Source organism: Mercenaria mercenaria, unplaced genomic scaffold (assembly GCF_021730395.1).
Source record: "Mercenaria mercenaria strain notata unplaced genomic scaffold, MADL_Memer_1 contig_2160, whole genome shotgun sequence".
In the NCBI taxonomy this organism is placed as follows: domain Eukaryota; kingdom Metazoa; phylum Mollusca; class Bivalvia; order Venerida; family Veneridae; genus Mercenaria; species Mercenaria mercenaria.
The window spans coordinates 50,702-62,684 of record NW_026460201.1 but is presented as its reverse complement, the minus strand read 5'-3'; positions in this window follow the sequence as shown (position 1 = coordinate 62,684).

Genomic DNA, 11,983 nt, shown 5'->3' with positions numbered 1-11,983 from the left:
ATTTGCGTAAAGGTAGCTACGCGGACGAAATTTACCATTTTGCAAAATGTTTTACAAAATGTTCAGTGCTCAGTTCATTAAAACTAAAATCTTCAAGGCCACGTCCTTTGTATTTTATGTATGCATGAAAATAAATAAAAAGCTGGGTGTAATAGTCACATGCGGTATACCGTATAGGGCCCTCTTGTTTATCATGCAATTAAAGTAAGTGTAAAGCTAGTTTAAGATATTGTCCATTTCCGCAACTGGATATTAGGCCTACTGATATAGGCAAAGACCATCTAGATCTATACCAAAAAATTGTATTTGACACAATATGTACAATACATGTCAGAATATTTGCTCTACTACCCTTGCTAAACGATCCGTAATTAATTTTGGAAATGATCCAAATGGTAAATGTATTTTTCCAAATGTCACGCGATTAATTTCTGAAATTTTCGGAAAATGCATTGAAACGGGCACTGTTGCGAAGGTGCTATGCACTCATTGGTTCTATTTGGTTGATATTTACGACCATGGGGATATGAAAATTATACCATTTGCTGGAGAGCACACCTTTTCTTGTTACAAGCTGACATACGTTGAAAGACCTAAACTTACACAACATAGATTCTAAAATCAAATTACCGATTTTTTTTCTCGCTTATCATTGTTACTGGCTATATATAGATGTATTCTATTACTTATATGACAGACCATGTTAAATATTTCTTCTTCTTTTTCTATACGGTAATCGCAAACGTTAATAATGATACCTTATTATTATGGCCATGCGTGGGGGTTTGAGAATGTAAAAGACTGTTAGGTTTCCTAGGCTAATGAATCCATCTAGTGCTTCCTTAGACAGTTGTGATAAAAATTAAGGTCCAAAAACCTAACACCCCTTAAAGGTCCAATACTAAGGAAAGTGAACATTTTAATTTCTTTTAAAAAGCACAGAAACTATTTCATTTTATTGGAAAATGAAAGTTGGTATGTAGAAATTCGAAATAAATCGCAGTATATGTACAATTATTTTTCTATGAAGTATGAAGAAAGTTAAAAAGACCTGGGGGGTCATTCTGTCGATTCATTGAAATTTCAACATAATACACATACATTTCTTTGAGTTCCAAAGACCTTCTGTAAATTTTGATCTGCCAATCTTCATTATTTAGTGTCTTGCAGAAGTCTATGCACTGGCTATGAAAAAAATTGCCAACTCACTTTCCCTTAGTAATGGACCTTTAACTGCGAATTATACATAGAGGATATTACATGAGTGTCTTTTCATATTAAATTTGTTAAACGAGTTGAATAAGATAATAAAATGCGAGGCTCTGCCTAGGGTTAAAACAGGATAAAAGCAAAAAGATATGTACTGGAAATCACAACTGTTGGGAAGCAATAGATGGATTGAGTAGCCTAGGAAACCTGACAGTCTTTTACTTTCTCAAACCCCCACGTATGGCCATAATAATAAGGTATCATTATTGAACGTTTGCGATTACTATAGAAAAAGAAGAAGAAATAGTTACCATGGTCTGTCATATAAGCAATAGAATACATGTATATAGCCAGTAACTATGATAAGCGAGAAAGAAAATCGGTAATTTGATTTTAAATAGTCTATGTTGTGTAAGTTTAGGTCTTTCAACGTGCATCCATGGCAGTGAATTGCAGACAGTGAAGGGTGGTAACTACCTGGGAGTCGACATCGACGAAAAGCTGCACATGTCCATGAATGCCCACATCGTATCCACTGCAAAGAAGGCAAACAACAGCCTCGCCTTCCTCAGGAGAAACCTGACAACCTGCCCGCAAGACATCAAGGCACAGTGTTACGAGACCCTTGTCAGGCCCATCCTTGAGTATGCCAGCACCGCCTGGGACCCGCATACGAAGTCCAACATCACACAACTGGAGGCAGTTTGAACAGCGCCGTGCCGCACGATTTGTCAAGGGGTCCACTACCGCCAAGCTTGTGATGGTTTACCGTATCACCCAAGGCCTCATCGACATCCCTGCAGAGAGGTACTTCCATCCAGCCTCCATCAACACAAGGGGTCACTCCATCAAATTCCTTCTCCCCTTCTGCCACACTGACGTCTTCCTCCATTCCTTCTTCCCCTCCGCCACCAGACTGTGGAACCAGCTTCCCGAACAAGCCACCATGGTCGACAGCGCCGAGGCCTTCAAGATATGTTTTGATGCCACGCCGTAGTCGCGGGACCACGGCTTTTTATCGTTTTACCTGCACTTGTATATATACTTGCGCGCCTCACACAGCCTTGTACATATCACACTGTATGACAATGCCCCAGAGTGGGATTTATGTACATCATCGGAAGAAGAAGAAGAAGAAGGAAGTATACAGTGTAAACATGTATACAGGTGGGCCGGTGGTCTAGTGGTAACACGCTTGACTGCCAATCCAGAGGTCCGGGATTCGAATCCCGGTCCAGGCACTGGAAATTTCTGAGATGCTCTTGAGTGTCTCCCACCTGACTAACAGGCCTGTACTGGTTCTTCCCAGGAAAGACGGCTTCGCGTGTATCGGTGCTATACACCGGGCATCTTAAAGAACCAGACTGTCTATTCCCAAAGAGCTAGGCTAAGTTAGTCGGACAGGCCTGCATCTCTCTCTGTTCTCTCTGTCAGTTCTGGGGGCTTTATCTCACTCTGTCCCTCTGGTCAGATCGCTCTGTGTCTGTACTAGTAGAGAATGAATTTCGCGCCCTGTGTGGCTGCGTTTGCTCTATGTAAAGCGCCTTTGAACGTGTTTATCATGAAAATGGCGCTATATAAATCTGGTATAATAATAATAATAATAATAATAATAAACATCAATGTAGCGGAGACGGCTTCAACACGGTAATTAGATGTGTTCCACTGAACAACTGTTCTAGGGGAAAATGAATTTTTATAATAATCAACTGCAGTAGATGGAATCAAATGACAGATGATTGTATATCCAACTACCAGTAGAGTCTGGACTGTAATTAAGGTGTAATATGATTATTGCTTTGGATCAACATCTAGCTCTACATGATAATAAACCATTTTGTGAAATAAAATTAGTCAAAATTGCAACGTATTCCAGCTCAAGTCTTTTATGATTTGCGTTTCATCTGATAACGCTCACTATGCAATTGAATTGCAAAATAAGAAATGTCAAAGTGATTACAAAAAAATAACCGTACCAAGTTACTATTCGTGTAGCACATGCACGATAGTTGCCAAAGTGAAGAAAAAGGAAAAGCAAAGAGTAGATCTGTGGAGGTAAGACAATTTGTTAAATAATCTCGAATGTTCTCATTTTACTTACTAGTAGTTACCGGCATAAAGGAAAGGCAAAGAGTATGGAGGTAGATCTAAGACAATTTGTTAAATAATCTCGAATCATGACGAATGTTCTCATTTTATTTACTAATACAGTGCTTTAGGGTATAGCGGATTTTAGGGTATAGAGGATAGATTGATAAATTATATCTTTAGACTTGAATTATTGTATATTTTTTCATTTCATTCTTTTACTGGCATGCAAACAGACATTCTGACATACATTTTAAATATTTGCTCGTTGTGTTATTTTTCATATGTCATCAAATGTAAAATAAAGCTATCCCCTATAGACTAAATGTATATGTAAAAAATGTCGGTGAATGAAAAGTATCCGATAGAAATTTAAAAAGCTGAATGTTTTTGAAAAGAGAATACATTATTATTCTGATTTATAGTAGCCTAAAGAAATCTTGGAAAGTTTGTTAAGATGTGGATTTTAAACTAATAATGGAAAAAATGACCAAAGCTATCCTGTACACCCAAAATCAGCACACATGTAAACAATGACTTGGAGAGAAAAAACAAGTGAATTTCTATTAAAAGCTGAATGTTTTAAGAAGAATATATATTTTCTGTCTGATATATACTGAAAAAAAATACTATTTTCATTTCTTTGAATTGGAATATAGGAAAAATTAGTTAGCTATCCGCTATACCCTAAAGCACTGTAGTTACCGGCATACTCTCCTGACCTAGCTAAAAAAATCAGCTGAGAGATGACGCAACCATCAAAACAGCGCGCGTCATCAGTTAGTACTAGATCTACGATTTTCGTACAAGTCCATGACATGTTTTGTCAAAGCTATTCGGCATGCGGCTTTTAAACTTTACTCGCGATATAAATTTTATTAAACACCGACTTTAAAAAAAAAATTTTTATTTTTTTTATTGTGAACCCAGGTTCACGGTCGAAAAACTATATAAGATTAACGATCGGTAAACCAGGTTTTTCGAACGTAAAACCAGGTTTTTCGAATACTAACCAAAATTTTGGAGCGAAAACATAGGATAGGCTAACGCTGTAAACATAAGTTCATGCTTGTAACCCAAGTTCACGGTCGTAAACTATAGTTTATGAGCGTGAACCAGGGTTCACAAGCGTAAAAAAAACAAAGACAAATATCAAACAGGGAATGCCATGCACCAAAAACGCAGCCTCCCCAAAACGAAACCTACAGCACGCAGACGTGCACACCACCCGCACACACACACATACACACGCACACACACAAAGCCAATACACCACAAACACACACACACATACACGCGCACACACAAAGCCAACACATTAGGACAAAACGAACAAACAAAGGAACACAGTGGGGCACCGCCTTGGAACGGTCAGTGGCAAAAACACCACTGGGGAGCTTAAACCGGTTTATGGTGCACAACCAACCTCACTCTTACCCCCCACCATGTTCCAAAGACACGGGACAGTGTAAATAAAAGTAATCCCCTCCAGGTGAATCTCTAACACACATAATGGGATCACAACTGTAAACATCTATAGGATAAAAGCCGAAATTCGTAGTTCAATTGAGAAACCTAGTTTATCAAACGTAAACCATGGTTTACGGTCGATATATTAGGATTATAAAATCAACTATGAATTTCCGGCGTGAACCTGGGTTTACAGCCGTGAACCTTAAATAATGTTTACGACTGAACCATAGTTTACGGACATGAACCTATGTTTATGAACATGAATCTATGTTTACGATCATGAACTTTGATATACGCGCGTGAACCTAGGTTTACGTTTGATAAACTAGGTTACTCGAACAAAACTATGATTTTCGGTCGTAAACATAGGTTCACGTTTGTAAAATGTGGTTCACGCTTGTGAACCCCTGTTCACAGCCATAAACATAGGTTCTTGCTCAATCGAAAAACCTAGTTTATTGAATGTAAACATAGATTCAAGAGCGTAAACTAAGGTTTACGCCCGTTATCCTATGTTTTCGCACAAAAATATAGGTTAGCATTCGATAATCCTAGTTTTTCGACCAAGAACGTAATTATTGGTTAATTGGCTTGCCATGATCGAACCAGAGTTTACTGACATGAACCTATGTTTACGACCTTGAACTTGAGTTTACGAGCATGATGTTTGTTTGTTTTGGGTTTAACGCCGCTTTTCAACAGTATTTCAGTCATGTAATGGCGGGCAATTAACCTAACCAGTGTTCCTGGATTCTGTACCAGTACAAACCTGTTCTCCGCAAGTAACTGCCAACTTCCCCACATGAATCAGAGGTGCAAGACTAATGATTTCAGACACAATGTCGTTTATCAAATAGTCACGGAGAACATACGCCCCGCCCGAGGATCGAACTCACGACCCAACGCTCTAACCTACTGAGCTAAGCAGGCGGGTCATTACGAGCATGAACATGAACGTGAACGTGAACCTAGGTTTACTTCCGATAAACTAGGTTTAGTTTCTCGAACAAAACTATGATTTTCGGTCGTTATCCTAATTGTTCACCAGCGTGAATGTATGTTTATGGTCGTAAACCAACGTTCAACGTAGTAAACTCAAGTTCACGGTTGTTAACATAGGTTCGCATTTGTAAACTATGGTTTACGCTCGTGCTCACAGGTTTTACACCCATAAATATAGGTTCACGCTCGTGAACTTAGGATAACGACCGAAATTCATAGTTCAATCAAGAAACATTGTTTATCGAACGTAAACCTAGGTTCGCGAGCATAAACTATGGTTTACATGCATTATCTTATATTTTCCCTCAAGAATATAGGTTAGTATCCGAAAAACCTGGTTTTTATGTTCGAAAAAGCTTAGTTTTTCAATCGTTAATCCTAGATTTTCGACTGAACCTGGTTTCACGTAATTACTGGACAATATGCTTGCCATAAATGGCCCTATGTCATAAGAATTAGTTAGATTTCACATACCATTCCATATTAAACAAGAGGACTGCCTTGCGGATGCAGATACTCATTTGATATTTTCTAAGACCGAAAGGGGCCATAATTCTAGTAAAAAACAGGATGGAGTTATGCTTCTTACTGTATAGTCAACTTTGATTTGATGATGAACAAGTGTTGCATTAGTTTTAAAGCAATAGCTTTGATAATTTAGAAGGAAAGCTGACCTAACCACAAACCTTGAACCAAGAAATAAAAGGGGCCATAATTCTTGCAAAAAGCAGGATGGAGTTATGTTTCTTGCTGTACAGGGTCAGCTATTGAAGGTGAACAAGTGTTGCAAGTTTTAAATAAAGCAATAGCTTAGATAGTTTAGTAGAAAAGCTAACCTAAACACAAAACTTAACCAGGCAACGCCGACGCCGATCAATTAAGTGATGACAATAACTCATCATTAAATTTTTTTTCTCCAAAAATCAGATGAGCTAAAAATTGTTTAAACCTTTGAAACTTTAAACACTTGCTTCCCATCATGGCCACACATTGCCATAATAGTGCAAGACTTATCCAAATCCACAAATACGGGTAAATTGTTTGTCTTATCTATTTTTATATGCAGGAAGGGACGTATTATGTTATGATGCAGGTGTCCGTCTGTCAGCAATTTCTTGTTTGCTCTGTAACTCTTGAACCCCATGAAGGACCCTTACGAAAATGAAATAATACAGGCAGGCATTAAGCTGCAAGGTAACTGTCAGTGATCTGGAAACAGTCTGTCAAAACAAAAAGGTAACTGCCGTGGAAATAATCTGACTCCTATATGGGAACAAACTTCCAAGAAAAAAAGGTTAGCTGAAAATAAGATGGGCACTATTTCCATATTATTTCCAGTTTCTGAGGGCAACCTGCCAACTATATGACAATAAACTGGCACATAACAATCAGCATGTCAACACACTGACAGTAGGGAAGGTTTTTCATAAGGGGATTTTGAAGAAACTTGACACAAAAGTTTAATTACCACATCCAAATGATGTGTAGAGCCCATGTTTTGGATGGCTCACTTCAAGGTCAAGGTCACACTTAGGGGTAAAAGATCATATTATGACATTGTTTTATGTCAGCTCTGTAACCCTTGAAATGCTTGACTGATTAAATTAAAGAAACTCTGGGCACAATTGTTCAACACATCGAGAAGACGTGCAGAGCACATGTTTTGGATGGCTCGCTTCAAGGTCAGTGTCACACTTAAAGGTAAAAGGTCATACCTTCGGGCATATATTGCTCCGCATTGCGGTGCTCTTGTTCTTCTATTGTCTGAAAATCTCTGGTAAGATTTTGACCCTATACTTCCATCAATTAATTCTTCAATAGCCGAGGGCGCTGTCAGCGGACAGGTCTCAAGTTTTCAAGTATTCTGTTTGAAATTCATTTCAAGAACAGAAAGTTACATTAAAGTGAGTTAGATCACTATTGGAAATGTTTTTTACTTTCTATAAAGTCTTGTTATTACCTCCCCTTAATATAAAATGTCTGCTAATATTTCTTTTGATTTCAATATAATTTCTAGTTTTACATGTACATTTGTTAAACATTTGGATATTTAAACTACCTGAATTGAAATGCAAGAACAGTGTGTAGCAGAATTTGTCTATATTTTCTATCTATCTTAGTTGCACAACTGAGATAGACAAAGGGAGGTAGCTAGATCTAACTAATAATTTTATAAACTTGGAAGTTTGTAATTAATTTTGGCAAAATCTGCGCTTAATCAATGCAAATCTTTAACAACTTTAATACAATAATGCTTATAGTTATATTATTATGCCCACCTTCGATGAAGGTGGGGTATATTGTTTTGCAGATGTTGGTCGTTCGGTCGGTATTTTGGCCTGTCTGTCGGTCCGTAGACAAATGGGTTTCCGGATGATAACTCAAGAACTCTTTGGCCTAGGGTCATGAAAATTGATAGGGAGGTTGGTCATGACCAGCAGATGACCCCTATTGATTTTGAGGTCAAAGGTCAAGGTCACAGTGACCAGGGTCACAGTTAAAACCTTTCCGGACGATAATTTGTATAAGGAAACTTTAATAGGGAAGTTTATCATGACAATTAGATGACCCCTATTGATTTTGAGGTCAGTTGGTCAAAGGTCAAGGTCACAGTGACACTGAACAGGTAAACTGTTTCCGGACGATAACTTGAGAATGCTTGGGGATAGGATCATGAAAGTTAATACGGAGGTTGATCATGACCAGCAGATGACCCCTATTGATTTTGAGGTCAGTAGGTCAATGGTCAAGGTCACAGTGACCTGAAACAGTTAAACCGTTTCCAGATGTTAACTTTAGAACTCTTGGGCCTAGGATCATTAAACTTTGTAGGAGGTTTATGATGACCAATAGATGACCCTGATTGATTTTGAGGTCAGTTGGTCAAAGGTCAAGCTCACAATGACCCTGAACAGTTAAATAGTTTCAGGACGGTAACTTGAGAACCCTTGAGGCTAGGATCATGAAAGTTGATAGGAAGGTTGGTCATATCCAGCAGACAACATCTATTAATTTTGAGGTCAGTAGGTCAAAGGTGAAGGTCACATTGAACCAGAACAGTAGAACGTTTTTTGCCAAATAACTAGAGATACCACATTTGATACTGTGTTTACTTTAACTTTTGACTGGTAAATAACCCATAATTATTGATTTGGGGTTTGTTCATCAAATGTACAGTGCAAAGTGTCAGTGACCAAGTAATTTCTGTTCATTGTGCAATTACTGAATGCATCAAGGGGGTTTGCATTTCATGTTCTATGAGCTCTTCTTCCTAATGCAAAATATGTTTATTTAATCTATACTTCTGCTAAAATAACGCTATATTAGTTGCAATAGTTTGGCAACCAGGATAGGAAAATCAAATTTTAAAAATACTTTCAGTAAAAATCTGACGTATTATTAAGAACTCTGAACACGCTTGTAAATGATCAGATGGTTAAGTTTTGAACAAATCCATGAATTGATGGTTAAGTTTTGAACAAATCCATGAATTGAATTAAATCTGATTAACCACCTTTAAATATCAAAAATTGCGGGTTATTTGGTGACTATTTAGGCCTTTGTAAAAAATTTCAAATAGGAGAAATACCAGTCCAACCATGGCTGGTCATCAACACGGGAGCTATATTTTGAGCCGCAAAGTAGCTGGGGTCAATTGGGCCTGTCTATAGTCCTGATAGTAATACTATCCGGATGGCAACTATAAAATATATCAGATTCCTACTTCTGAAGAACTGCATGAGAATAATATCATTATAAATAGTAATTAATGGAATATGAGGTATATATATAGAGGAGACTGTTGAATTTATTTTGGTATGAATTTCTACATACCAACAATTTTCATTCAGTCATATAGATAAATAAAAGATAAAGGATTTAGTCAAGTTCAAAATTAATGTTCTGTTTTATAAATTTAAGAAACAGTTAAATACGGATATTATAAATATTCCATAAACTCATACAGTGATACTTGGATCACGTACCTTTTACATAAACTGGATAAATATGTTAATCAATGGTTATGGCAAGCCAATTGTCCAGTAATTACGTGAACCCTGGTTCACGGTCGAAAAACTAGGATTAACGATCGATAAACTAGGTTTTTCGAACATAAAACTAGGTTTTTCAGATACTAAGCTATATTTTCGAGCGAAAACATAAGATAACGGTGTAACGGTCAGTTTTTTCCCCAGTCAGTTCTTTCCCCGGGGAAAAAACTGACTAGTTAGTTTCTTCCCCGGGGGAAAGAATTGACTAGTCAGTTTTTTCCCCGGGGAAGAAACTGACTGGTCAGTTCTTTCCCCCCCTAGTCAATTTTTTCCCCCCAATCGCAACTGGTTACTCGCTCGTGAACCCAGGTTTACATTCGATAAAGTAGGTTTCTTAGTTGAACTATGGATTTCGGTCGTTATCCTAACTTTACGAGTGTGAACCTATATTTACGAGCGTAAACCTGGGTTACGTGCATGAACCATGATTTACGAATGTGAACCTATGTTAACGACTGTAAACTTGGGTTTATGACCGTGAACATGGGTTAACGACCGTAAATATAGGTTCAAGCTCGTGAACATAGGATAACGACCGAAATTCATAGTTCAATCAAAAAACCTAGTTTATCGAACATAAACCTGGGTTCACGTTTGTAAACTATGGTTCAGGCTCGTAAACCCAAGTTCACGTCCGAAAACTATGGTTCACGGCAAGCCAATTATCCAATAATTACATTTTTGGTCGAAAAACTAGGATTATCAAATATTAACCTATATTTACGAGTGAAAATACAGGATAACGGTTGTAAACCATAGTTTACATTCTTGAACCCATATTTACGTTCGATAAACTAGGTTTCTCGACTGAACAATAAATTTCGGTCGTTATCCTGTGTTTACGAGCGTGAACCTGGGATTACGAGCGTGAACCATAGTTTACAAGCGTGAACCGTAGTTTACAAACGTAAACCTAGGTTTACGACCGAAAATCATAGTTTTGTTCGAGAAATCTAGTTTCACACTCTTAAACATAGGTTCACGCCCGTAAACCTACGTTCACGCAGGTAAATATAGGTTCATGTCCGTAAACTATGGTTTATGGTCACGGCGTATGTTCAAGCTCGTAAACATAGGTTCATGACCGTAAACATAAGTTTACTGCCGAAATTGATGATTGATTTGATAATCCTAGTGATATCAATCATAAACCATGGTTTACGTTCGATAAACTAGGTTTCTCGATTGAACTATGAATTATGTCGTTATGCTATGTTTAACTTGGGTTTACGAACGTGAACCTACGTTTACGAGCGTGAACTATGGTTTACGATGTTATCCTATGAAAAAATAGGTTAGTATTCGAAAAACCAGGTTTATCGAACGTAAACCTAAGTTCACGCTCGTAGACCCAAGTTCACGTTCATAAACATAGGTTCACGTTCGAAAATTTAGATGCACGTCTGTAAACTATGGTTCACGGTCGTAAACATAGGTTCACTTCCGTAAATATAGGTTCATGGCCGTAAACCCATGTTCACGCCCGAAATTCATTGTTGATTCTATAATTCTAATATATCGACCCTAAACCATGGTTTACATTTGATAAACTAGGTTTCTCGATTGAACTATGAGTTTCGGCCGTTATCCTATGTTCACGCTCGTTATCCTATGTTTACGCTTGTAAACCCCGGTTCACGCTCGTAAACCATAGTTTACGAACGCGAACCTATGTTTACGACCGTTAACTTGGGTTTACAATCATGAACCTACATTTACGAGCGTGAACAATGGTTCACGGCGTTATCCTATGCTTTCGCTCGAAAATATAGGTTAGTATTCGAAAAACCTGGTTTTACGTTTGAAAAACCTGGTTTTACGTTCGAAAAACCTGGTTTATCGATCATTAATCCTAGTTTTTCGGCCGTGAACTAGAGTTCACGTAATGATTGGACAATTGGCATGCCATAAATGGTCAAAAGCCAAAGCATTGTCATATTACAGGGCTTTTCATCAGGAAGTTGGGAAGAGGCCTTGGCCTTTCAAATTTGGAAATTTATGCGCGATAATTGTCCATTTTGGGAAAAATAATCAACCAGAAGTAAACACTGAAAGATGAATTAAATTTATCTCCCCTGAAACACGGACTAAAATCCAGGCCATAGAACATAATGGATTAGACTTGTAATGTGTCACACGTGGTTCTGTGCACTGTTAAG